A 23,502-nucleotide genomic window follows, 5' to 3' on the forward strand; every position below is an offset into this window, starting at 1 on the left:
CACAGAAGGGTGTGGTGGAAGAAGAGGCCAGCAGGATGCCTTGTTTACTATGCGCAGGAGGAGAGGCCCAGGCGCCTGGACAGACTGTAAAAATCCCCATTGGAACGCTGGGTTGCCCTAAATAGACTTCTTGCATTTGTCATTTATACCCTGCTGTTCCATTCTGGGCAAGCAAAGTGGCTTACAAAATTGCAAAGGTAAATGTGACACCATAAAGCAATATCAAAAGCAAGCCGTTGCCCAAAGTCAGCCTGTGCAAATGGGCAAAGCGCTGGGAATGTTGCTTTCTTTTTTGGGACGCAGAATAAAAGGTATACTGTAGATATTCAGGTATATAGGTCTAGAAATTTATGTCAAAACAATTGACCCTAAAAACCTGCAAATTCATACCATATGCAGATATGTACATTTTTATTTTGTAGGATCCATCCATCCATCTGGCCTGCGGCCTTCCTCTCTTTTTGCTTCCCTCCGCCTTTCCTAGCATTCGTTTTTTCCAATAAGTTGTGCCTTCTCATGATGTGGCCAAAGTATGACAGCCTTAGTCTAGTCATCTTGGCTTCCAGAGAGATTTCTGGGTTGATCTATTCTAGGACCCATTTGTCTGACTTCTTAGTTGTCAATAGTATCCTCAGCACCCTTCTCCAGGACCATCTGTTTTAGCAGCTTTGCTGTCTCCTCCTAATTCCAAATGCAATGCATTGGCATCAGGATTCTGCATCGATGGTTTAAGAACAGCAAAGCAAAGACCAGGAGAGATAGTGGGGAGGAGTAACATGGAAAGCAGCTTCTGGTTTGCATCCCCCTTCCTCCTTCAGTCTCCCCATTGCCCAGGGCAAAGCTAGGCTTCGGAGGTTTTTAAACAGAGGCTTTGTGGTCATGGGTCAAGGGTGCTTTGATGGTGTATTCCTGCATAGTGGAAAGGGTTGGACTGGGGAGCTCTTGGGCTCTCTTCCAGCTCTATGGTTCTATGATTCTAGGCCCGCTAAGCCTGCCAGGCCACTCTTTCTTCCCCATTCCTGCCTTTTCAGGGTCTCTGTCTGGTCCCCGGCATTTTACCATCCTCTTTCCCTGCTTTGCACAAAGGGAGGTGAGGACAGGATGCCAGGGGTGTGGGTGGGGTACGCTGGTTTCCATAGGGAAGCTGTACTGGGAGCTGCCAGTGTGGCATGCTGGGAGTTGCCATGGAGAAGCTGGCAGGATTGGTGATGGGTGACGATGGAGAGGTGGCAGGGGGCTCTCCATGGGTTGGGAAGGGAGAGGCAAATGTGGGAGGGGGCCGCACAGCAGGGCTGGCACTTACCTGTCACGCTTCCCATTGCCACAGCAACTGATAGTTGGCATGGTCCTGTTGCTGCAGCAGCAGGCAGCTGCCAACCGTCTCTTTCCTGGCACCTCATTGCCAGCTCCCTCCCCTGCCTTTCTCGCCCACCATCTCCCCAGTTGCTGAAACCCCCTCCTCTCAAATGGCTGCCCCTGCCTCCCAATGGATTCACCTCCACTCCCAAGAAAAACAGCATCACATCCATCTTGTGGCGGATCTACTGAGACAACAACCCTCCGAGGCAGATCGGTTGCACACTTCTAGCTGAGACCCACACAATCCCTTTGCGCTTAAGCCTCCTTAGTCAGGAAGGGATGTCATTCAGAACAAAGAGATGGACCAGAACTGGGTTCGGCAGTCTCTAGGAAACAAGTTTGGCCAACCCAAGTCAATACAGAGCTGGTCCAAACTGGCAGCAGAATCTGGCCAAAATGATAGCGCAGGCCCAATATTCACAAGCAGCGAGGGCTATGGGGTTTGGAATGATAGAGTCATCCATTCCAACCCCATTCTGCCGTGCAGGAACTAACAATCGAAGCACCCCCAAGAGATGGCCCTCCAGCCTCTGTTTAAAGACCTCCAAGGAGGGAGACCCCATGCTATGGGATTCTGGGAAATGTGTAGTTTGCAGCAAGAAAGGCTGCAGTGATTGACCCCTGGCATCTAGGAAGAAGCGACCTTCTCCCAAAGTGGCCTCTTGACACTCATCTAGCGCAATGACCTCGCCCCCCATTGATTGTCTCCCGCTTCTCTAAGCTCGAAGGAATGCTGTCAGCCACTTGGGTCTTGCACTGGGGAAAGAAGCAGGATAAAGATTCAGTAAATAAATATTTATTTGCATTGTTATTTTATTTAGCATTAAACTTTATTTATAGAGCGCTGTAAGTTTACACACAGCACTGTACACAGAATAAAATAAAATAAGGTGGACCTGCCAGCGGCGTACATTCTAGAAAACAGAATATAGAATAGTCCCAGGCTAGGCTGGCCTTCTTAGGGTCTCCAGAAACCAGAAAGGAAGGCAAACGGAATCATAGCAGAGCAGAGACAGGTGTGGCTGAGTGGTCTTTTGACCATCAGGAGCTCAGGTTCCGCCCAAAGACCTCTCCATCCATCCATCATCCTCATCATCCAAAAGGTGGGAGGGGAGGAAGCCACGCCCCTCCTTTGCCCCGCCCCTTTGCAGGTGACAGGTGAGGCTGCAACTTAACCTGGGGCCCACCCTTCCTTCCAGCGATCCATAAAAGTCAATCCTTCCTCCCTTCTTTCTTTCGTTGCTTGAGCAAACCCAGATTTGCAAGGGCTTGCAATGCATCTTTCTGCGCAACTGAAGCCTTGCTTGGACGCTTCACTCCATCCTTTGGGGGGGATTTTGGGGCACCCCCTTTTTCTTCTTCCCTTTCTCCAGCCCAGCCCAGCCCCCTCTCCTTCCTGCAGCAGGTGGAGAAAACTAGGGGACCCACTGCCTCCCTGGCATGTCCCCTTTCCAGGTACCCCCGGAACTACCCTTGGGGTTAGACCCCCCGCTTTGCCCCAGGGATGCCTGAGGTCCCGTTCCGACGGTCGGGAGACACGTGTCGGCGTCTGGGCTTGGCCAGCCAGAGGCTCTTTGTCCAGCGGAGTCCTTGGGAGGGAGGGAGGAAAGGGGGTGGGTCCTCTGTGGGCGTGGCCTCCCCTCCCTCTCACCTGGGGGGCCAATGGGGGGCCAAGGACACACTCCCCTAGGGCCACGCCCAAGAGGGCGGGGCAAGAAGGGGAGGAGCCCCTCCCCCACCCCAAATGTGGCTCTGCTGCAGAGGGCTGGCCCCCTCCCCACTTTGAAGCAGGAGGGGAGGGGGAGAAGGGGAGGCGCCCAGCCCAGCCCAGCCCTTGGACCCCTCCCTCTCCCTCTCTTGCAGCCCCCCCACCTTGAAGGGCCGGTGATTGACAGCCCGAGGCTGGGTGGAGCCGCTGGGTGGGGTCAGGGCTGCTTTGGGGGGGCAAGGAGAGAGAGAGGGAGAAGGAGGGAAAGAGAGAGGGAAGGAAGAAGCCCAGGAGGAGGACGAAGAGAAGGACGCGGAAGAGGAGCCCTAGGCAACCGGAGCCCCTCTTTCCTGACCCCCCCAAAGGAGGAGGAAGAGGAGGAGTGCAAAGTAAGTCCTGGGAGAAGGGAGGGCTCTGAGGGGGACCTGGGGTGGGGGCTTCTTCTGAGGGGAGAGACGTGGCTTCTCTGGCTGCCCCTGGCCCTCCTCCGCCCATCTTGGGGGCTCTCCGGGGGTGCGGACCCTCCACAGAGCTCCCCTTCCATCCCCTTCCCTTCCCTGCCCCTCAGGCTGCTCTTTCCTGGGGGTGGGGAGGGGGTTTGGCCAAAGCTCCCCCCTCTGGGGGGCCCCGGACCCTCCTTTGGGGAGACCCCCGTTTCCTCCCTTGGGACTCTCTTCTTCTGGGGGGGCCTCTGGGCCTCTTCCTGGGGGGCGGGGAGGGGAGGAGGAGGAGAGGCCACGCCCACCAGGGGCGGGGGAGGGGCGTGGCTTTGAAGCCTCTTGACAGCGCAGTTGGGGAGGGGGCCATGACAGGAGGCAAGAATGGTCCTGGGGAAAGGAAGGCAGGTGGGACCCTTTTGGCCAGCTCTAGGTGCAGTTGGACTGCAGACCCCAGCATGCCTCGCAGCCCTGGGGATGCTGGGAGGTGCAGTCCAAGAAACAGCTGGAGGGCTGGGTGGGGTCTCACTCCAAGGGGGATGAAACATTTCCAGAAGCATCTGAGGAAGGGGGCTGAAGTCTAGGAAAGCTCCTGCTGCCAACTTCTTTCTTGCAGTGAGTCTCAAAAGGTGCTGCAAGATCCCTTTGCATATTATGATGATGATGATGATTATATCTAAATGCATCTGAGGAAGTAGGCTGAAGTCTAGGAAAGCTTTCACAAGGGGCTACATTTTGAGAAGGTTAGTTTACAGTGGTACCTCGGGATACGAAATACCCAGGTTACGAAATTTTCGGGATACGAAAAAATCCCATAGGGAATTATTGTTCCGGGTTACGAATGTTTTTTCGGGTTACGAAAAAACTTTTGGTGCTTTTTTCGGCTTTTTTGTATTTTGTTTTGCCCCATCCCCACTCAGAATCTATGGTGCCTTCTGTGCATGCCCAGAGGTGCTCTTGCATTGCCTGTAGCTTCAAATAGGGCTGATTCCATCAGGAGAGGGGTCAGGAGGGAGGGTGCAGCTGCAGAGAAGCCACATGCACCATTTGCAGGGACAGCTCTTCTATGCTGCACCTTTATTATAGCACCTTGGTCGCATTTTTAAATGCCACAGCAGTGCCATCATCCATCTAAGCAAACCTGGGATCTCTAGTTCCTTAAGGTCTTTAGCCTTCTCTGCCAGATTTCCTCTGGTGCCTCACCAAACTGCAAGGCCACGATTGCATAGGATGCAGCCACAAGGCAGTCAGTGGCACCAAAAATTTGAAGATCTTTTTAAAATATGTGCTTCTCACGTGTCAGAATGTTTGCAGTTTGGGGTTTATTCTGTGCAAAACTTGCACACGAGTGTCGTTGGGGTTTGTTTCGTTTTGTTGCACAGAAAACAGTATTTTCTGTCCAGGAAAGTGCAGTTTCTGTGCTGACTGTAATATTTTTGTGCAGAAATAGTTTCTGTGCAGAAAATTCTGCTTTCTGCGCAAAAAAACCCAAACGTACAACACAAAAGAACTCGTAAATTGCGAATAGTATTTGAAAACTAAGCAGTTTGGGGAGAGTTTTCTTACAGTGAGAATTTTTTGTTGTTGTTGCTGGAATTGATTGCTGCTTCGTTTGAGAACAAAATGAGCAAAGAAGGACACTTCTAATTATGGTCTCTGGTGCCTCCTCCGTAGAAGTCCATTATCCCACCTTGCATGCATCTGATCCGGTTTTGATTTTGAAAGTTGAGCAGGGCCAAGCCTGGTTAAAACTCTGATGGGAGACCCTCAGGGAGGATTTCCTGGGATCCCCAGGTAGGGTTGAAACCCTTGGAAAGCTGCTGCGGCTTCCAGTCAGAACCAATGAAACTGGTCTTAAGGCAGTGGTTCCTAAACTTTGGTCCGCCAGATGTTTTGGACTTCAGTTCCCAGAATCCCTGACTGTTGGCCAAGCTGGCTGAGGCTTCTGGAAGCTGAAGTCCAAATTCCCCGGAGGACCAAAGGGTCTGACTCAGTATGGAGGCAGCTTTCTTTCTAGCCCAATGGAAGATCCCAAATGCAATCCTGGCCTCTCTGTGCAGTTGTTGTTTTGTGTCTCCAAGTCATTTTTGACTTATGACAACCCTAAGGCAAATATGGTTGGGGCTAAGACAGCTGTGTTGGTGAGAGAATGGCAGAAAGAGAGGATAAGGGGCAGAGTACCATGTGGGTCATTTTAGAGCAGTGGTTCTCAACCTTCCTAATGGCGCAATCCTTTAATATAGTTTGTCATGTTGTGGTGACCCCCCAACCATAAAATAATTCCTAAGACCATCGGAAATATGTTTGACCCCCAAAGGGGTTGCGACCCAAAGGCTGAGAACCACTGCTTTAGAGGATTGTTGGTTATCCTCCATGTTAAAGGTAGAGGTGCTAACTGCTAGGCATCCCTGTTAGCCCAGGAAGTGTTAATGCCCAAAGGCAAATCTACAGCCTCCTCAGAAATGCTAAGAGACCTTTGAACCATAGAATCCTAGGATTGAAGGAGACCCCAAGGGTCCTGTACCATTCTGTTGTATAGGAATACACAATTGCCATCCAGCCTCTGCTTTAAAAAGCTCCAAAGAAGGAGACTCCGCCATTCAGGAAGTTCCTTGTTGAGATGGAATCTCTTTTCCTGAGGCTTGCATCCATTGAGACTCCCTGTCTTATTCTCTGGAGCAGCAGGAAACAAGCTTGCTCCCTTTTCAGTATGGCATCCCTTCCAATATTTAAGCACAGCTATCAATTCACGTCTTCATCTTCTCTTCCCCAAGTTTTGGGAAGGCTTCTTTTTAACCAGAGCTCTGCTTCTTGGCTTTGCACACTGCAGAATCCCGATTCTGTCTCTCTTTCTCCCTCTTTGGCCTGGGTTTCACATCTCCTGGGAAAGTTTTGTGCTGACCTTTCAGAGACCTGTTAGTTGCGTTTTTGGTCGCCAATGGTGGGAGAGCAGAGAGCTGCTGGGAGCCCGGAAATCCCCAGCTGACGTTTCACATTTGCCACCCATCCGATGTGGCTGCTGTTTGAGATGCTTTTCAAAAGGGAAGAAAGAAATGTATGGGGGATGATAGACATTTCAGTGGCAAGGAGGTGGGATGGTTAATCCCTGTCACTCCCAGGTCCAGAGCCACTGTGCTACTGAATACCAGCTACCAAGGGTTGGGCAGCTGTGGGAGACAGTAGCATATGCATTACATAGTTATAGCAGTTTGATACCACTATAACTTCCATGGGTCTGCCCCACAGAATCTTGGAACCTGTTGCTTATTGGGGTATTTAGGAATATATGCTAGAGGAGAACTCCACTTTCCAAAGTCTGGTCCATGACACATGATTCTAAGTACAGTATTTCACCAAACCACACGTCCCAGGATTCCACAGAGTAAAACTGTAGTACTTAAAGGGAATCAAGATGTGTTGCAGCAATCCACTCTTGCTTTCCAAGGTCCTGAAACTATTTGGGCTCAACGCTTTGGATGGCGTTCCTTTGAAGGCTGGAATAAAACCTGGAGAGAACTCACTGCCCTTTGACCTGGGAAAATTGGATCTTGCAACTCAGTGGTTCTTCTAACTCCCATATAGTGTAGTCAGGGATTCTGGGAGTTGTAATCCCACAACCTGGAAGGCTGGAGGCAGGGAGCCACTGTGGCTCATTCAGGGTCCCAAAGATGACACTTAAGGGAACGGGGGGGGGGGGGCTCATAACCCCTGGATCTGCCTCCGGTGCGAAGTTTATGATGACTTTACGGGATTGTTCAGGAGACTTATTGCAGTGATTATGTGTGAAGTCTCTTGAATGTTCTCAAGTTGCTCTATATTAATGTAGCATATTGCTTTATGATATGGAATCCCCCCGGGGGCAATTTGGCTGGTGTGGTGTGGGGAATATATATATATATATATATATATATATACATACACACACACATATATATGCCCGTTTTTCACCAGGGCAAATGAAGTGTTGGCACTGAGCTGATTTTTGCAGGAGGCTGTTAAGTGTCTGGTTAAGGAAATAAAATAATAGCAGTAGAGGCTTTCCTACACCGGCAGTGGGAATTGTCTGGCCCTCCAAATGATGTTGGACTTCCAGCAGCCTTATAGCCAGCAATGGAGAGGAATGCTGGGAGTTGCAATCTAACCATCCCTACCTGTTGCTTTGGGCAAAGAGGAGAGAAGAAGGTGAGCACTAGCGTAGGGTCCTGCAGAAATAGCAATTGAAAGGCAATGGAAGCAGATGACCCCTGGCCCCTGGTCTAAGTGTCTTGAGTTGTGGTGGTTTGGCTCAAATCAAGAGGCCAGGGCAGCATGGTGTAGTGGTTTGAGTACTGGACGACAACCCTGGAGATCAGGTTTCAATTTCCCACTTGGCCACGGAAGCCCACTGGATGACCTTGGGTGCATCACACACTCTCAGCCCCAGAAAAAACCATGATAGGTTCACTTTGGGGTTGCCATAAGTTGGAAATGACTTGAAGGCACACAACAACAATAACAACAACTGCAGGACAGGGAGACAGCTGAGTGTCCAGGGGGAGTACAAAGCCCCTTCCCCCGGATGAGTTCTGCTGCTGCTGCTGCTGTCCATAGTTTGGCCTGTAGGAAGGGAGGAAAGGGACTGCAAAAGGGCCAGCCAACCCCAACCCAGTGGTCACTAAGCTCCTGGCTCAGGCTGTGGAGGCTTATGGACCTCACTAGGGGCCGCGGCCTACGTAATTTGAACTCTGCTCAGCTGTCCAGGTAATGATACCTCCTGGAGCAGGAGGTTGGCAAGCCGGGCGTCTTGTTTGCTCCCCAGCCGGCTCTGTGACTCCAGGACACCCAAGAGCTGCTGAGCGGCTCCTTGGCCGCAGAATTGCTCTTCTCTGCCTGAGACACACCCTGGGCTGCATTTTGGGCCTTGGCAACCAGGATCCTCCCCAGGCAGCCTTTTAACCCATTCATGCCTCCCCTTCCAAGGAAATATTCATCAGGCTGCTTTGAAATGAGTTTAGGCAGCACTGACCCATCTACAAATGCAATGCTTACTCCATTATGACCTTAGCAATGGATCTCCTGGGACCAAGGAAGATATTTTCCCCATCCCTAGCCATAACTGGGACCTTTTGTGTGCAAAAACATTGAGTCTTTTGGAGGGTCTATGGTCTATCCTTCTGGAAAGCCGTCTTCCTCTTTTCCTGCTGACCTCTAAAGCATTTATTCGCAAACTCTGTTCTTCCAGATGTTGTGGACTTCAGCTCCCAGAAGCCTCAGCCATCTTGGCCAGTGGTATGGGATTCTGGGAGCTGACGTCCAAACACCTGGAAGCCCAGAGTTTGGGAATCAATTGCTCTAAAGTACTGAAGCTTTGACCTCTGTGGACTTTACAGAGCAAGAGGTAATTGTTCTTAGAAGCAGTCATTTCAAAGGGCTTCAAACCTCCACTTGGCCGTGGAAACCTATTGAGTGGCCTTGGGCAAGTCACACTCTCTCAGCCTCAGAGGAGGGCAAAGGCCAACTCCCTCTGAAGAAACCTTGCCAAGAAAACCATAAGTTGGAAATGACTTGACAGCACACAACAACAACAACAACAACAACAACTGAATCTAGTGGTAAAAGGCAATTTTAAAACAGAGGCATTTAAGCCAGATGTTGGAGGGCCTGCTTACTCTCCTGCCACCCAATTTTTAAGCAGTTGTTAGTTCTGTGCCCTGTTCCTTCTTCACACACACATGCTTTCTCTTTTCCAGGGCTCCCTTTTGCACACTTGGCCTTCCACCAACATCCTCTGGTCGCCACACGGTTCCTTGGCCAAAATGTTCCAAACAGCAAAATACTTTAAAATAATATTTAAAAAAAAACAAACAAACCAAACAGCAAAGACATGGACACAGTTAATGCAGCTATTGCTAAACTGTCTGTGTGAATCTTTAAGTGGGAAAGCAACCATCCCACCTTCTGGGGTGTGTGCGGATGGGTTGGTTCCAGCTCAAAGGATATGTGTGCAAATGGGCTGGATTTCCACCTCCCTTGCCTTGGCTGTTTTCCTGCCAGCCCAGAGCTTTGCTTTTTGCAGCCCTGGAATTATTTAGCTCTCTGAGTGGTAGGTATCTTGGAAGAGAATCGACCTCTTGTTCTCTGCAGGATCCAAGGGAAGGTTGTCTGTTGTGTTGGGGGTGGGAAGGGACTGGCTCCCTTTTGAGTCTGCATGCCAGGGCTCCTTTCTTCTGGGCCTCCAGAGAGGGATGGAGGCAGGCAGGCAAAGCAGCAGCTGCTCCAGTCTCTGCATTTCATGGAAAAGAGGCTTCCTTCCAGATGAACATGGTCGGGGAGCAAGATTCTAGGTCTCATGGTCTTTTTGCTCAAAGGTATATCTGCAAAGCGATCTTGTAGCACCGTTGAGACTCACCGAAAGAGAGAAGTTGGTAGCATAAGCTTTCGTAGATTTACTTCCTCAGATGCATGTATAGCACAGTTGCCCCTCCACATTTGCAGCTTTCACTTTTGCAGATTTGATTATTCACAGATTCAGTTAATATGTTCTCTTTAGGAATCTCTAGGTCCACCTGAAGGGTCCCCATTCTGTATTCTGGAGTGAGAAGCTCAAAATGCTGTGCATGTTTCTCACTTGCCTCTTCCATAGACTGGGAAGGAAGGGGGGCACATAATAGCAAAGGGGGTGGGAGAGGTGAGGAAATGGAAACAGGGGCTTCTCTACTGTGCCCCCCCCCCCCCCCGTTAGCTGTGGAAGCCCCTCTCCTGAGGGGCTGAATGGCATGTGATATGTTCCTTTTGGGAGTTAGTTCTCAGAATCTCCCAGGTGTCATGGCTGTAATGGTTGGGGGGATCCAAAAAAGGGACTTTTTCCATGCATAGTGCTGCTTTTCATAGTTGGGGGGATTCTGGGTGCTGTAATCCAAAAGGGGGGGGGGGCTTTGTCATGCATGGTACTGCTTCCCCTTTGCATTTGGATAAACAGGCCTTCTGAGTTCTGTTCAGACCAGAACTTTGCTGTCCATCTCTCAGATACTGAAGATGCTGGGAACTCACAGAAGGTGGAAGGTGGCCGAGATTAGTGGGTTGGGGGTGGGCTGGTCTCTTTCTTCTGGCCCCACTAAGCCTCTTGCTACTGCACCGCCATGACCCCAAATGGCCTCCGGTCAGTCAGCTGTAGGGCTGAGCCAGCCATGCCTTCCCTTCCTTCAGTTGTTCCTTCTTGTTGCTTGGCTTCTTTGGAGGCCTGGGTTGCAAGTCTCCATCTGCCAGGGGCATAATGGACAAGATGTCAGGGCCTGGACCCTCTTCTCTGGTCCTCACCTTGAGGGAGAGGAACCTCAGAGCAAGAGAACTGCTTTGAGAATGATATTCCTCTCTATGTTCTTGGTCCCTTGTTGCTGCTGTTAACTACTGTATTTACTGTTCAAAGCAGAACCTGGAAAATGTTCTTGGGGTGGACACAACAACTCCCAGGTGTTCTTGGAGGATGTGCTTGCAAAGGCATTACAAACAGAGCTCGGAAAATGGCCCAAAATGTATTTTATGCATTTTGGTGGGCCTGATAAAGGTATAGCTATTTTGAGGATACAGGATGTTGTGTTTTTCTGGAGTGCGTTGTGTCTCCTGTGTGCCCAAGGGAACATGGTCCCAGCTCCCTCCATGTGCTAGAAAGTTTGTGGGTGTGCTCATGAAGGGTTGTTGGCCCAACCAATGCTTGACCATCTCTGCAGATCTGAGCACCTGTGGCCACTCAGTCAGAACTGAACTCCATCTCTCCGCATAGATCACAAATCCCTTGACTGAGCACTGTTCCCCCAGCACTACCCCATAGCACCCTTTTGGGACAACTCTGTCTTGCCCACTGAACTTGCTCTTCTACTAGTGAGAAAATCTGACACCGCAGCTGGCAAGTTGCACCGGTCAAGATTTAAAGAGGGGTCTGGCCCATAGCTGACCCCTCTGTGCAATTCTGTCTGGCAGAGAGTGGCATAGCCTGGGCTCAGAGGGCATGGCAGGTTACCCAGGGAGGGTTTCAGATGACCAAACGTGATTTTTGAGGCCTCCAAGCAGGGACTGTGGCCCCAGAGTTTTGTCTCCTTGGCTGGACATGTTCTAGGACCAGAGGGCTTGCGTCGGAGCCAGATACAGCGGCATCATGGCTATTAGCAGTGTCAGAGTTAAGATTCCCAAATGGTCACTTTTGCAAACTCTGAGTCTGTGGATAACTTAATTACAGTTTTACTCTTCCGTGTTGTAAGTAATTCTGTATCTGTTTTTTAATTTTTACAAGCTTCCTTGATCTCTCAGGCTGGTTGAAAAGGCAAGGGATTGATTGCTTGTATATAGCTCCACTGGCCTTGCTGGCTGGAGAGGTTCTACAAGTTGTAGCATGGAAAGTAGCATTTCTCTAGCATGGCTTTGGGTGTGTGTAGGGGTATGTGTGTAGGGTGTGTGCACTGCGGGGAGTCATATAAGAGTTGGAAAAGACCCCAATGGCTATCCAGACCGCTCCCCTCCCAGACTGGAAGACACATTACAGTTGGCCCTGCATATTCACAGATTTTTTATCCACCTATTCAAGCATCCCCAGATTGAAAGTATTGTAAAACTATATAAATTCCAAAAAGCAAACTTTGATTTTGCCATTTTGTATAAGGAACAACATTTCACTCTGCCATTGTTTTTAATAGGACTTGAGCATCCACAGATTTTGGTATCCACAGGGGTCCTGAACCAAATCCCAGCCAAAGATACCAAGGGCCCACTATACTGTCCTTGGCCCAGAGGGGTCTCATAATCCTTTCCATTCAACTGGCATTGCCCAGGACCTGGCACCCTCTGCGCTGCAGCTGTTCTGCAGTTGTCATACAAGCTGCAGCTTCTCCTTGGGTTTGGGCCTGGGTCTTATGCCTTTTTTTGAGGAGGTGGAGAAAGGATTGTATTCCTGTTCCACCCATGGATGTGAAAGCCCAGTTTTCTCAGCCATGTAAACTCTGTGTGGCAAGAAAACTCTGCTCCCCACCCCTTGGCTGCTTCTCCAGTCTCTGCTGTTTTTCTCCTCCTCCTCCTCCGTCTTCTTTAAGAGCAGCTTTCCTTCCCTGCAGTGCCAGGAGGCAGAGTGGTGACATGCTCGGAAGGTCACAGCTGTGAGCAGGGAGGGTGTGCCTATGTAGGCCGGCCGGCCGGTGTGGGGGAATGGGGAGGTTCGGGAGGGCGGTGGCGATGCTGCCATGCCTCCTTCCTGGGTTGGGTTTGGCTTGGATGCAGGCAAGCAAAAAGTGCATTCCTAAATCCTATTGCTTTTAAAATTTCAGAAGTGGTTTCATAGAATCATAGTGTTGGAAGAGTCCCCAAGGGCCATCCAGTCCAACCCCCCTTCTGCCATGCAGGGACTCTCAATCAAAACACCCCAATTGACAGATGGCTATCCAGCCTCTGTGTAAAGACCTCCAAAGAAGGAGACTCCACCAGACTCTGAGAAAAGTATATCACACTATCAAACAGCCCTTACTGTCAGGAAGTTCCTCCTAATGTTGAGCTAGAATCTCTTCTCCTGGAGCTTGCATCCATTGCTCCATTGTCTCCTGTTCTCTGGAGCAGCAGAAAACAAGCTTCCCTCCTGAATATGACATCCCTTCAAGTATTTAAACAGGGCTATCATATCACCTCTTAACCTTCTCTTCTCCAGGCTAAACATCCCCAGCTCCCTAAGTCTCTCCTCATAGGACGTCATGGTTTCCAGACCCTTCACCATTTTAGTTGCCCTCCTTTGGACCCATGGCTCCAGTTTCTCAACATCCTTTTGAACTGTGGTGCCCAGAACTGGACACAGTGTTATTCCAGGTGAGGTCTGACCAAAGCAGAATAGAGTGGCACTATTACTTCCCTTGATCTAGACACTATACTTTTATTGATGCAACCTAAAAACACATTGACCATCCAAATGACTCAGTTGCACCAGTTCCTCCTCATGACCCCAACACCTTCCCCATCCAAGCCAGAAGTGAACCTGGATTAGCATCGTTTTACTAAAAAACAACATGTGAATGGCCCCTGCGTCTCCCTTGGAAGCCCCTGACCCACAACCTTGCTGAGGATTTCATCCTGCCTGCAGCCAACTGGGCAGCTCTGGCTGTTTTTCCATAACCGAAATGACCTCTGTGTATTGAAAAAGAGAGAGAGAAGTGACCCAAGGGTGGTGCTGAGCATAGGCTGGGCTCCGGATCTTGTTCCCCAAGCCAGCGCTGAGCCGCCCTGGAACATTTGAAATGGGATCTTGGCTGCATTCATGTGTCTGAGCGCGGCCGACTCAGGTCTCCCAGTCCTTGCAGAGGCATGCTGCATGTCACTCCTGTTTTGCAAGGCTCTGCTAGGATGGAAGATGGATCTCTTTATTTATCTGTTTTAATTTAGACCCAGCATTTCCCCTGGAATTGAGACTCAAGGCAGCATGCATCCAATTAAAAACAGAGTACAACCAATACCTGTTTGATACAAAGGTTGAAAAACCATTGAACAGTCCTGTTAAAAAGCCTTGTATTAACACAGTTTTAAAACATAGTACAGGTTAAGTCTCCTTTATCTCAAATTCTGAAATGCTCCATAATCTCACACTTTCTTCATAGGTGACACCTTTACTTTCTGATGGTTCAGTGTACACAAGCTTTGTTTCATGCACAAGATTATTTAAAACATTGTGTATAGAACTTCCTTTAGGCTTTGTGTATAAGGTGTATATGAAACGTACATATGAAACATCCCATCCAAGTACTAACCAAGGCTGAGCCTGCTTAGCTTCCAAGATCAGGTGGGTTCTGATGCCTCTGTTTGGAGCCCAGGAACTTGTTTGGAGTCCAAGAAATGAAAAGCCAAATCCTTTTGTGCAGAAATCTGCCCCCACCCCCCTGGTTACCTTGGGCATTCCTCATTTTGGCAGGAGCTTTTAGGTCAGGGGTGGGCAACAATGCAGCCCTGTTTCTGTGGCCCTTGGTCCCTTTGGGACCTCTGTCCCTTTTCTAGCCAGACAAAATGGGTGAACTGCCTCTCAGGAGTCAGGTATCTCTAGCAAGTGCAAAAGGTCCTCTGCACTCTTCAATGCAGACATAAAATTACATTTTTTTCCAGAAAGAAAAGTGGACTTTCAGACACTTCTGGCTTTTTTTGGGGGGGGGGGCATTTTGGGCATAGAATCATAGAGTTGGAAGAGACCACAAGTCCAACCCCCCTGCCATGCAGGAAATCACAATCAAAGCATTCCCGACAGATGGCCATCCAGCCTCCGTTTGAAGACCTCCAAGGAGGGAGACTCCACTACACTCCAAGGGAGTTTGTTCCACTGTCGAACAGCCCTTACTGTCAGGAAGTTCCTCCTAATGTTGAGGTGGAATCTCTTCCTGGAGCTTGCATCCATTGCTTCGGGTCTGATTCTCTGGAGCAGCAGAAAACAAGCTTGCTCCCTCCTGAATATGACATCCCTTCAAATATTTAAACAGGGCTATCATATCACCTCTTAATATTCTTTTCTCCAGGCTAAACATCCTCAGCTCCCTAAATCATTCCTCATGGGGCATGGTTTCCAGACCCTTCGCCATTTTAGTTGCCCTCCTTTGGACATACTCCAGTTTCTCAACATCCTTTTTGAATTGTGGTGCCCAGAACTGGACACAGTATTCCAGGTGGGGCCTGGCCAAAGCAGAATAGAGTGGCACTATTACTTCCCTTGATCTAGACACTATACTTCTATTGATGTAGCACACAAATCCCAGATGCAAAACGATGAATAAATGCCCTCTAGAGCTGCTGCAGTTGCCCACACCAGTCTAATAAATCTCCCTCTTTGGTCCCTCTCTTGTCCCTTTCTCTAGCCACTAAGCAGCGCTTTCTTTCCTTTTTTGACAAGTTCTTATCTTGCCAACAGATCACTTTTCAGCCATGAATATTTCAGGCAGGTGAATGATGCTCACGCTCATGCTGTGCCCTTTCCATCCACACTGGTTCCCTTTTCCCCAGTTCGTCCCAGTAAAACCAGAACATGTCCATCTCCATGCAGAGGAGGAGATCTCCACATAGCAAGGAGCTGGTCTGAGATGTACCTGGATGCATGGCGATATATGAAATGGGAAAGTTTGCATAAAAACTGTGTTAAAACATGGCTCCAGTGTGTTGTTTTAGCTTTGTTGTCATTGTTGTGTGCCTTCAAGTCTTTTCTGATTTATGGCAAACCTATCATAGGGGTTTTCTTGGCAAGATTTGTTCAGAGGAGGTTGGCCATTGCCTTCCCATGGCCAAGCAGGGATTCGAACCCTGGTCTCTAGAGTCGTAGTCCAACATTGAAACCACTACATCATGCTGGCTCTACCTGGTCTGAAATCTCCAGCTCCTTATTTCTTTTAAACCAGGGGATTATGTGACCTTTTGAATGTTGTTGCAGGTCTCACCATTGGGCTGTGCTGGCCAGGGATGTTGGGACTTGCAGTCTGCATGACTTTAAACCCCATTTTAAAACCCTCTTTCCTTCCTCTTTCCAGCACAGCAGCTCTTCAGTCTTGCAAAAGGATACCTTCTACCTCCAGCAAAAGAGAGAAGTTGAATTTTCCATACTGCCCTCCCTGCATTGTTGCCTCGTGCAATTCCTATATTTAAGTTTCTCTAGTTACTTTTTTAAATGGCTTACAAAAAATTCTGGGTCCTTGATGCATGGAAAGCAGTGGGCCAGAGATGGGTCTGTGTTTTCCTCCTCCATTTTCCCTCTTTTTGCCACGTCAGTCTTCTCCGGTTTTTCCCTCCGCATTGCAGGACCACAGCCAGGTACCTGCCAAACTCCATTGCTGAGTACAGCGTCTGGTCTCTGCTGCCAGCCAGGCGCCCGGTTGCATTGCTGCCTGCTGAGGCTTATAATTGTTCCCCTTGCTCCCTGTCAGGTGCAGAGATGCCGCCCATATGCTGGCATTGGTGCCTGGGGGACATAGGTTTGGAGTGGTGCCACATGGATCCTCAACTCCTCACCTGAACACCATCATCTGCGGAGCTGCTTCTTGGCACCAGTTAACGAAATAAAATTCTGTCCTGGCTTCCTGCAAGAAGCATCCAAAGAGAAATCACAACTTGGGTCCAAAACAACTGCCCTGGCTCAGTGCTAGGAAATCCTGGGAACTGTAGTTTATTGTGGCACCAGAACTTTTGGGTAGAGGAGGCTCAGTGTCTCACAAAACTATGGTTCCCAGGATTTCCTAGCATTGAGCCAGAGCAATTAAAGTGACCTCAAACTGGATTATTTCTGCAGTGTGTTTTGGACAGACATCTCTAATGCAATCATTCCCAAATTTTGGTCCTCCAGATGTTTTGATGCTCAGCTTGCAAAATTCCTGGATGTTGGCCAAGCTGGCTGGGGCTTCTGGGAGATGTAGTCCCAAACACCTGGAAGACAAAAGTTTGGGAATCACTGCCCTAATGGCTGCAGGAGGGATGACAAATAATTAAAACAGTCCAAATGCACAAATCCACCTTTGTCTTCTTCGTTCTCTTATAATGCAATTAGCAATCTGGCAGCCTACTACTGCAACAAAGTTACTTTTATAGCAAATTGGCATGACCTTGTTAATAGATGCCCTGTACAACAATGTAATTATAACATATTATATAGTTTGACTGGCTATGTTATAACTAGTATAAACATAACTGTAAGATAATGGTTCACATGTAACTAGATAGCGTATAGAACTGCAACTATGTTTGTTCAAAAATTTTAAATACTTAGGCAACAGTTGTATTAAGGCATCCAAACCATTTCATAGACTTCCAAAAATCCATAAAGTGGGATTTGCTTCCCCTGGGAGAGACCTATTGCTACAGCTAATAACTCTGTCCATGAACCATTAGCCATTTACAGTATTTGGGTCATTTTCTGGCCCCTATGGTTTCGGACATACCATCCTGTATAAAGGACACCAGGGACTTTATTTGTCAAATAGAAAAACTGGAATTTCAGAACCCTACCTACTTAATTTCCATGGATTTAAATAGCTCCCATTGTAGGCTATGCAATTGCTAAATATATTATAGTTACCAAATTCAGGGCATATTCTTATTTTTGTTTGTGTTCCTTGTTTTCCTGGCAATTGTGTGAAAGGAGAGGAATTTGCAACCTTGGGGGACACCAGCAAGAAGGCCTTGTCAGATTTTGGGAAGGGAGGAAAGGAGTGCCCTGGTTCCTGCTCAGGTTCTTCTGCTGGTCTCTTCTGTCTCCCTTGACTGTGTTTTCAGCTGAGAACGGTTGGCACACTTTGGACTTTGAGATGGGCATCACATGAGGGAACGGGCATTCGGTCAATGGGGCGAGTGCAACCAGATCAGGCTGGGTTCAGATTGGCTAACCTGCAGTGAGGGAACAGGTGTCCTTAAATACCCCTCTGACATCTCAAGAAGGTCTCCATCTCACCAACTGCTACCCATGTGCTGCCAAATCCCTCCTTTCATTGACCCACTTTGGAGATGGAAAGGAGTGGAGCCTCCTAAGAAGGAAGCAGTACACCTCTGAACCAGGGAAAGGTCATCCTTGGCCCCCAACTCCCAGAATCCCAGCCCGGTGTCCACTTTTTGGACCACAAGCAAAGTGTCCCCTGCAGCCACGATGTTGCATTTCAGAGCTACTGCTTCCAAGCCTTGCAAGCTCTGCTCTGAAGCTGAAGAGAGAGTGGGGCTTGGAACAGGTTTCCCAATATGATGATGGCATCTCTTGGCTGTGATTGTGGGCAGGCAGGATCCATGCATGCGGCCTTTGCTTTGTTGCCGTTCCTGGGGTGTGCCAGGTTGGCATCCGTATTCCTTGGCAGTCTCCCGTCCAAGGACTAACTGGGACTGACCATGCTTAGTTTCCAATATCAAACGTGATCTGGTCTACTGCAAAACAAAAATTCTCTGCTATTGTCCAGAAGAGGAGAGGAAATGTCACAAAGGGTGCAAAAGGTTTACGTTTCCAGGCAGGTGTGATGCTACCTGCTGGTGCCAATGGTACAGTCATTAGGGGTGCATGCAAATGGGGTATCTTCAGAAGACATTCTCTTCTCCCCATGGAATAATTCTCCTCTTCAAAGCCACAAGCTTGAGCATGCAGGAAAAGTGGTGCTAAAGTCTGTGGGGCTTCCTTGCACCCGTGTATTTTAGGAGCAGGGTGCCAACCTCCTGAAATAAAGAAATGGGTCACTTCTAGGGAGCCTCGCCGCCTTCCTCCTCCCAGCTTTGGGACTCCATGTGCCTCTTTGTCTCCTCTCTCCCCCCTCTCTCTGTACTTGTGCAGCTTCCTTTCTCCCTGCCCTCTATCCCCACAGATGGCATTGCCAGCTGGAAGCTTCTGCCCACACAGCCAGCCACGTGCCACAGGGGGATGCTGGAGGCCAGGCATGCAAGGCCTGGCATGCAAAGGCAGCCCTGGGGAGCACACCCAGCTCAGAGGAGGAGGAATGGCCGTGGGTGGGGTGCAGGAGGAGGAACAGTGCTGTGTTTTTCCAGTTTTGGCAGGGGCTGGGTGCTCAGAGGTTAAGGAGAGGTTGCAGGGAAGGTGGGTGCGGGACACGCCTGATGCACCACTCCTGCCGGGATCAGTCTCCCTGCCTTTTCAGCTTGCCTTGCTCCAAGTTCTTCACCTTGTCAAGAAGACAGTTGAGGCTGGGTGGGGACAGCAGGGAAGGATTGTTGGCGTGTCACCAGCAGCCAGGATAGGTTCAAGGGTGTGCCCCATTGACCTGGCCTCCATCTGCTTCCTTTTCTCCCTTTGCCCCTCTTGGGAAGTGAAAACATGAAACTGCCCTACTTCTGGGGCCAAATGTCCTATGGCCCCTGCTGCTTTGGCCCCAGGGAGTGGACTCTTGAGTGTCCTTTCTCCCCTTCTGGGCTCTGTGTTGCCCATGCCAGTGCCTTTGGCAGAGCCCTCCCAGGGATGGCATGACCCATGGCAGCATGACCCAAGGGGGTGCTGGTACTGGGCATGCAGCCTCTTGGAGCTCCTGGCTCCTCTGTGTGTAGTAACCCTTAGGTTACTCACTGCCTCTCACAGTGCTACTGGAACATGGTAGTCCCTGGGCCATTGGTTGCTGGTCCCCGGAGCATTTCCAGGGAAGAAACAGTCCCTGGCATGCTGGGGAAAGGAATTGCTGGTCTCACAGATCAGAGAGCATATAAGACACTGGTCTTCTCAACTCCGGAGCTTGACTGAATGCTGTCTGGATTCCCAGGAGAATGGGAAAAACAGTCAAGGCAATGTTTAACATTTCAGGTAGGTAGGGCTTTGGGATCAGGATTCAAATTGACTGGGATGGGCAAAATGTGGGCTGTGGGCCATATGCAGCTTCCCCAAGCCATTTGACACCCAGGGTCAAAGCAAACATTTTGCAAAACTTGTCAAAAACGTATTTTGGCCTCAAAACTATCATCTAGGGCAGGGGTAGGCAACCTTTTTGACCCGGGGGCTGGGTTGCTGTCCCTCAGACAACTGGGGGGCCGAAGCAATATATATATATATATATATATATATATATATATATATATATATATATAACCGGGACAAATGTAGGACAAAATTTTCAAAAGGAGGATGCTTTTTAAAATTTTTTTAAAATGTTAATATAAATGCATGTTTCTGAGGCTTCTATAGACAATTGCCCCCCTTGCCCCTGCTTGCCCCCCTTGCCCACCGCTTGCCCCCCCTTGCCCACCGCTTGCCCCCCCTTGCCCGCCTCCTCCTGATAGGCCAAAGGCCCCTTGCCCTCGCGCAAGAGGCCAAAGGCCCCGATGGCAATCAGCGGCAGGACCAGGCTGGGGCCGGTCCCAAGGCTTCGCCGGGCCGGATTCGGCCCGTGGGCCATAGGTTGCCTACCCCTGATCTAGGGGCCCAGGAAGACAAATAGAAGACAAAAAGCATGCCCTCATGTCCCCTGGAGAGTGTTTGGAGTATTTGAAGGTAGAAAGGTTTTGCTTTTATTTTTGTGGGAGCAGGTGGTTTGTGGAGGGGGGCTGCAAGGTCTTCTGAGGGCTAACACAGCCCCCTTGCTTTCCACAGTTGCCCATCCCCACTGTCTGACAGAAAAGATTCCTGTGATGCAAATGGCACAGATGGTGGATGTGAGCCAAAAGCATAGAATCCTAGAGTGGGAAGAGACCCCAAGAGCCAGCCAGTCCAACCCCCTTCTACCATGCAGGAACGCACAACCAGAGTACCCCCAACAGATGTCCATCCAGCCTCTGTTTAACAACAGCCTCCAAAGAAGGAGACTCCACCACACTCCAAGGCAGCATATTCCACAGTCAAATAGCTCTTACCATCAGGGGGGTTCTTCCTAATGTTTAGGTGGAATCTCTTTTCCTATAGCTTCCATCCATTGCTCTGCATCCTAGTCTCTGGAGCAGCCGAAAATAAGCTTGTTCCATCCTCAATAGGACACCCCTTCAAATATTTAAACAGGGTCATCCTATCACCTCTTAACCCTCTCTTCCCCAGGCTGAACATACCCAACTGTTGCATCATAGGACTTGGTGCTTTCCAGACCCTTCCCATTTTAGATACATTCCAGCTGGTCAGGATCCTTTTTGAATTGTGGTGCCCAGAACTAGACACAGGATTATTCCAGGTGAGGCCTGACCAAAGTAAAAAAAGGAGCCCTGGTGGCGCAGTGGTTAAATGCCTGTACTGCAGCCATTCACTCGAAACCACAAGGTTGCGAGTTCAAGACCAGCAAAAGGGCCCAAGCTCGACTCAGGCTTGCATCCTTCCGAGGTCGCTAAAATGAGTACTCAGACTGTTGGGGGCAAATTAGCTTACTTGCTAATTAGCTTACTTGCTGTTCACCGCTATGATCTTTGGAACAGCGGTATATAAATAAAAAAAACAAAAAAACAAACAAAATAAGAGTGGCACTGTTACTTCCCTCGATCTCTAGACACTATACTTCTAGCAAAGGAGACTTTGGGTTAGTTTGGACCTTTTGTTAAAAATGTGGGAAATGTGTACAGTTGGAACATCTGGTTTTTGGGAAGCAACAACTAGAGCAAGAACGGGATCGCATTGCTGCACCTTTTGACTTCCTTTTTCCTTTGGCCAGCGGTCTGCAGCTTCGTGGTGGTGGCAGTGGTGGGAATGCTGTGGGAGATGTGTGGGGCAGAGGAGGAGGCTTTGGCTGTTGTGCAGATGGTGGGTGCGGAGGCATGGGCTGCTGCCCTGGGTGAGGTCTGCAGGGAAGGAAGGGCTGGCGCAGAGGCGGAGGCGGCTGGAGTGGGTGGGGTGGCCTGGGAGGAGGAGAAGGAGAAGGGAGGCACCCGCTTTGGCAGCACCCACACCCTTCCTGTCCCTCCGAGGAGTTTGGAAACAAAACTGGGGGTTGGGGGAGACATTTCCAGTCAATCTGGTATGACTTTGAGGCCTGGGGATGGGCTGGGAAAGGGGAGCAGAAATAGGATACCAGCACATCTCTCTCTGTGTGTGTTTAGATGGTTGGGGAAAAGTCAATAATGGTTGCAACAGTAAACAGTGCAGTTACACGTATAACAGATTCTCTTTATTAAAACGCACACACACCCCAGTATTAAACACTGGATGCAAAATAAAATATCGGGTACCAATCTTGATGGTTTACTTCTAAAATTTTGCCTTTAAAATTGCATTTTCACTAGCTGCTCTACATGAGAGAGAGGACTGGAAAGACAGCCCCGGTGGCCTTTATTTATTTATTGGGCTTATATCCTGCCTTTCTCCCAGAATGGGGTTCAAGATGGCTTTACACACAACATCGTCCCTCATCCGTTGCTGATCCGTTGTTATACTGTTATCATCATGCAATTTTGCATTGATGAGAGATGGCCATCGATGCGAAACTGCATAATAATAATGGTCTTCAAGTTGCCTGATGACTTATGGCCAACGCATGAATTTTCTGTAGGGGTTTCTTAGGCAAAGTCTCCTCAGAGGTGGTTTTTGTCAGTTCCTTCCTTTGAAATAAAGGCTGCTGCCACACTGCAGAGTCAGTGCAGTTTGACATTACTTTAACTGCCATGGCTCCATGCTAAAGCAGGCTGGTTCACCTTAAAGGCACTTCTGTGTTGCTCTCCTTTCTCCCTTTTCAGCTGTGATAGGTTGGGATGGTCTCCATCACTCCTCTGTCTTCCCACCTTTTCAGCTGCTTTTAAAAATGGCCCAGTTTACCTCTCTTCCTCCCATTCCCAGCATCCCCAGAATGGGGTCATTCAGTCAAAGTGACATTAAACTGTTATAATTGCTCAATTCAGATGCCTCATGGAATATAAAACAATCAGAGGTAACCAAATTCTGCAAACATAAAAACCACAGGAAGGAAATTAAAAGCATGCATGTCTGTTGGTTATTTTTAAAGGCAATGGATGCAAACTGCAAGAAAAGAGATCCCACTTAAACATTAGGAGGATCTTCCTGACAGTGAAAGCTGTTCAAAAGTGGAAGATGTTTCCTTGGAGAGTGATAGGAGTCTCCTTCTTTGGAGGTCTTTAAAGAGAGGTTGGATGGCCATCTGTCTATGGGACTGCTTTGACTGTGAGTTCCTGCATGACAGAAGGAGGTTGGACTGGGTGGCCCTTGGAGTCTCTCCCAACTCTATGATTCTGTGTCCTCTGAACATCTGCTGAGGTAAATGGCCTTTACCAACCAACAGAGACAGAGTTACTGAGGTGGGGGTGTTGTAAAATTTTGGGGTGACACAACCAAAAAACCCCCACCTTCCTCTCTCCTTCCTTTTATGCATAGGACCCTGCAGTGGAGCAGAGCCAGATTTCACAAGGAGGAGCAATTCCTACTTGCAGGCATGCCTGGCTCAGCTTCCCTCTTTGCAATGGTGGGGCTGGAAGGAGGGAAGAGAAGGAGAGTGTAAGGCCTTTCCTTCCTGCTGCTGGTCCCAACTGGTTGCCTTTGGTGCCAACCATCTTTGGGCCAAGTACCAGCTCCTCTGCTGCCGGGTGGATGCGGTTGCCTTGGCAACAGAGCAAGCAGCCCTCCCTCTTCTTCCT

General features: G+C 49.2%; 1 protein-coding gene across 1 annotated transcript in view; it reads left to right on the plus strand.

Moving 5' to 3' along the window:
• Window positions 1-3,143: 3,143 nt before the first annotated feature.
• Window positions 3,144-23,502, plus strand: part of LOC149308614 (Krueppel-like factor 8) — a 74,849-nt gene continuing 54,490 nt past the window's right edge. Inside the window, exon 1 of the mRNA XM_089536122.1 lies at window positions 3,144-3,456. The gene's annotated coding sequence lies outside the window, so the exon portion shown is untranslated. The remainder of the gene's footprint in view (window positions 3,457-23,502) is intronic.

This window comes from Sceloporus occidentalis, unplaced genomic scaffold (genome assembly GCF_023333645.1).
Source record: "Sceloporus occidentalis isolate IW3139 unplaced genomic scaffold, rSceOcc1.0.p SCAF_8, whole genome shotgun sequence".
NCBI classification, from domain to species: Eukaryota; Metazoa; Chordata; class Lepidosauria; order Squamata; family Phrynosomatidae; genus Sceloporus; species Sceloporus occidentalis.